Genomic DNA, 4,884 nt, shown 5'->3' on the forward strand with positions numbered 1-4,884 from the left:
TCTCGAAAATATGTCAACCACACGCTACAAAAGATCAAGATTATTTCATAACTTAATTGTAGACGGAATAAAGCTATTATAATAAGAAGTAGTCCGACATAGTGGCAGAGAGTAAAGATTGCCATTACACCTAAGATTATATGCATGTTCCGTTGGAAAGTTTGGTTGAATTAAGTCTAACAAGTACTGCGGTGCTAAACCATGAATTATTTTGTAGAATAGAATAAGCTTATGCTTATCCCTTCGAGATTGAAGGGTCTCCCAACCAAGTTCACTATATACATGGTATAAGATACTTATGGAAAAGTTAACTCTCAACCCCGTTATTATTCTGGCTGCTTCTATTTGTGCTTTTTCAAGCAATTCAGAGTTTTCTTTGGTGCAGTTGCCCCACACAACATCACCATACTCAAGTATAGGTCTGCTAAAAGCCATATACATTTCAACTAGTGTTTCTCTATCAATTGTATGCTTGAGCAATCACTATATATTCAACCTTTTGCACGCTTTTTCATAAATACCATTAATATGATTGGACCAACCACCATCAGACTGTAGATGCAAGCCTAAGTGTACATGACTTTTTTTTTTAATTGTTTATGATTTCACCATTATATCCAAACATATTTGCCTTACATTAAGGCCAGTCCTGTGGGTATGAAGATAGATTTCATTGCCGTTTTTTTAATTATAGCTACTAAATGTATAACTGACATTTAATTAGCTTAACAATGCTAAAAGGAGCTTTTAAAGTTAAAACGAATGCGTGTATGTATTCATACGTGATTACTCGATAGTGTAGATTTCTGGCTTGTCAGTTCAGAACTCTATAAACTACAATAGATTTTCCTAAGAAATAAAAAAGAAAAACATAGAGCCTATGAATTAAACTATGTCTTTTGACGATACTGCTTTAAAAAAATGTTTAATTTACACATGCTTACTCATAGAAATAAACACTAAATGTGAAGAAGACTGCTTTATTTCAATAAAAAATATTTACATGTATATGGTTTTATATTAAGCTCCGTTGTTTTAAATAAGCAATTCCTAAAGCATTTGCTTTAAATAACTGTTACAGTAGTATTTGGAGAATGGACGAAAAAATGTGCCTTAAATAAGCATTTACATGTTAACAAAATCAATTGGCCAAGAGAAAGGGGGGGGGGGTTAACACCCCCCCCCCCGTACACCCTTCCCCCTTGATCCGCCAATGGGGCTACAAACTGCCAGACAAGAGGCGATAGTGACGAAAGGGAAATAACTCTGATTTCTTTTCTTTTCATTTCTGATCAGGTGGTCACCAGAAGATGATCAGTCATGTTTTGCATTGGGAACGCATACAGACAGTTATAATTGTGTAAATTCTTGGTAATAAGGTTTGTTACCTATCTATATTTGCATTTTAATCAACACATAAGTTGCTAGCTATTTAGCATTTATTTCCAATTCCTACATTAGAAATTTTATTGCTACTTTCGTTTTGAATAATATAATGTTTAGTAAACTAGTTTATCAAACGCAACTTTGTCAACTTGATTTATTAAAAATTAATGATTTATAGAGTGAGACAGCTGTGTTGAAAAATGCTCCATAATTTGTATCAATGTCCGACTGAATAAGAAAAAAATCTTAAAGGGGAAAGAGAAGGAGTCGGCAATTTTTATCAATTTGTTGTAAATAGAACCAAACAAGCTAAAAATGACGCTGGTTTCGAGTTAAATATTCACCATTGCGTAGTCTTAGCTTAAAAGCAAGACAAATCTTGATGATTTCAAAGAATGGCTGAGTAGTTTACAATGAAATAGACAGGCCTCCGTCACATTGCTGTTTGACACCAACTACCCAAAGTCCAAGCTCTTGTTAAAATGGTTCTGAATGAGAAACAAATTGATTAAATTGACGATTCCTGTAGGGAAAGGGGTGTAGTAGATGAATTCAAAAACAAAAATTCAAAAATTCGTTTTAATAACCACCTCAATTTCTAGTAATCACTCTTACTACATATGTGAAATCTTTTATCTTTATTAATAAACAGTCTTTAATTTATTTTTTTATAGAACAGCTATGGATCCTCATTCTAGTGCTTAGGATGTGTACCGATGTGACCTTTGTGAGACCGCCAAAATACACAGCTACTGTGACTTTTGTCATGTCAACCTATGTAAACCCTGTATAATAGATCATATATTAGATGAATATGACAAACATAAAATAGTTCCTTTCCAGAAACGAAGATCAACCCTTATTCATTCGAAATGTGAAACACATCCACACAGAAATTGTGAATTCCAGTGCAAGGATTGCAACAATATCTTTGTTTGCCCTTCCTGCATGGAATCATAACAGCACAAGGGACATAACTTCGTAGAAGTTACAGAAGTTTACAAGACAAAGAAATATGATATTAAAAAAGATACAAAAGAGCTAGAAAATCATATTTCCCCTACATATGAAGAAATTGCACTCGACTTAGAAAATCAGCTTGCCAACCTTGATGGACGATATGATAAACTTACAACAACAATGTCGAAACAAGGGGATCAATGGCACAGAGAAATTGACATCATTGTCAACAAAATGAAAACTGAAATCAGTGAGATAAAAGTAAAACACAAAGAACTTTTACAGAAACATTTGAATGATATCAAACAGATACAGTCTCTCATAAAAGAAACACTGCACGCCTTAAGGAAAATTGAGGAGTCCACTGAAGTATCTCCTATCATTGAATACAGCTCTAAGATCAGAGAGTTTAGCAAGCTTCCACCCAAGGTTCAGGTATCACTGCCAACATTCATTCCAAAACCAATAGACCAGGAGAAGCTATATACTTTGTTTGGACAGATCACCCCATTATCTACAGTTACAGAAGAAAATATGTAAAAAAAACCAACCGTACACTTCAGTCAGAGAACTACTCGATGAACCGGAGCTTGTTGCCACAATACAGACTGGGCATGAAAAACTACGTAACGTAACATGTGTAAGCAAAGACATGATATGGACGAGTGGATTGGCCAATGATATCAATTGCTTAAATATCAAAGGTTCAACACTTCACACAATCCATACAAAATCAGGTTTTTGGCCGCCCGGTGATATATCTGAAGACTGTATTGGGAATCTACTGTACTCAGATAGTACAACAAGAACAGTGTATAAAGTAAAGAGTAGCCACACAGAAGAGTTGATCAGATTAAAGGGATGGAAGCCCTTTAACCTATTTGTCACCTCTAATGGTGGTCTCCTGGTCACCATGTACAGTGATGATGAAACTCAATCCAAAGCTGTCCGTTACTCAGGATCCACCGAGAAACAAACAATTCAATTTGATAATGAAGGTAAACCGTTATACTCAGAGAATGGTTCAATAAAATACATCTCTGAGAACAGAAACCATGACATCTGTGTAGCTGACTGTGAGGCTGGTGCAGTGGAGTGGTAAATCAGGACGGGAAACTCAAATGGAGATACTCCGGTCATCCATCAGTTACCAAGAACAAACCATTTAGATCTGGGGGTATCACAACGGACAGTCAGAGTCGTATCCTGACAGCAGATAAAGACAACCATTGTATCCACATTCTGGATGAGAATGGACAGTTTCTCCGATACATTGATAACTGTGATCTGGAGGATCCATTTGGGTTATGTGTGGACAATAATGACAATTTATTTGTGTGTGAGCTTTACAAAGGAAATGTAAAGAAATTCAAATATTTAAAGTAGACATCATCAAATTTAAAAATGTGATTTTCATCAATCAAAAGTGGTCTTTTCCTGTATATATTGAATTTCATTCTCTAAACTTTACCTTCCTTATATTGATGACTTCACAAGTTCTTTTTATTTATAACATTTCAATAAAAAAAAATAATTCTCTAATCTTATTCCATTACTAGTAAATGGAGAAAGGGCATTTCAGCATTGTTTGAATGTAATATACAGCTATTGTACCTTGTGAGGTAAATTGACAAGCGGCATGTCAGCGGAAGTAGATTTCAGAGACATTTTGCTTAGTCTTATACAAAGTTACAAATATATTTGTATTATTTAAGCATTTAATGCTGAAATATATATTCATATTGATGTCTTTTATGAAGAATTGTTTATTGTTTTTTAGTCATGATATATGCATGTATATACATGTAACCTTCTTGTCAAGGATATGAAACATACACGGAACAACCATATTAACATAACAATTAGATCTAGTTCGCTTCTGCTATTTAAGATATATGTTGCCAGAAAATTTGTCGCGAAAATTCTTTCATTAACGAATGGATTTGATATTATTTATGATACGTTCATATGAACTTATCAAATTGGTTAAGTAAATTTGGACGGTTCGTTTAAAGCTGCTAAGTCCATTTTAAAGAACCAATAATTTTCGATAGACAACTCTATACTACTTTATTTAAATAATGGACTCGAATCTTTGGGTTTTAATACCGAGAAATCAGAAGAGTACTGTCTTTTGTTTGATATATTTTAAACATCAGTGGTACTTGAAGACTACCAATTTGTTTTTATTTCTTCTCGATCAAGCTTCGTTAACTGATAATCAATGAAAATTCTTTTAAAAAACCCGGAAGTCATCTGAATTTTTCGGATTTTACAATCTTGCGCATGCGGATTACTTTCACGCTGACTCAATTGAGGCTCTTTATTTTATGTTTCCACATTATCACATTTGCATGATAAACTCAGAAACGATAATACAAATAAGTGTAAAATTTCATTGAAAATTTGCTATATATTCTTTTCATGAAAGAAAATACGGGAGATAACTCTAACAGTGCGTTAAATATGAAAAATCCCGAGAGCTCCTAATGTTTATGAATAATTTGACTGTTATTTTCAATGCTTCATTAATTTTCC

General features: G+C 33.8%; 1 pseudogene; it reads left to right on the forward strand.

The window, feature by feature from the left end:
- Nucleotides 1–2,067: 2,067 nt before the first annotated feature.
- Nucleotides 2,068–3,897, forward strand: LOC128158238 (uncharacterized; annotated as a pseudogene).
- The last annotated feature ends 987 nt before the right edge of the window (nucleotides 3,898–4,884 follow it).

This window comes from Crassostrea angulata, chromosome 8, assembly GCF_025612915.1.
Source record: "Crassostrea angulata isolate pt1a10 chromosome 8, ASM2561291v2, whole genome shotgun sequence".
Classification (NCBI taxonomy): domain Eukaryota; kingdom Metazoa; phylum Mollusca; class Bivalvia; order Ostreida; family Ostreidae; genus Magallana; species Magallana angulata.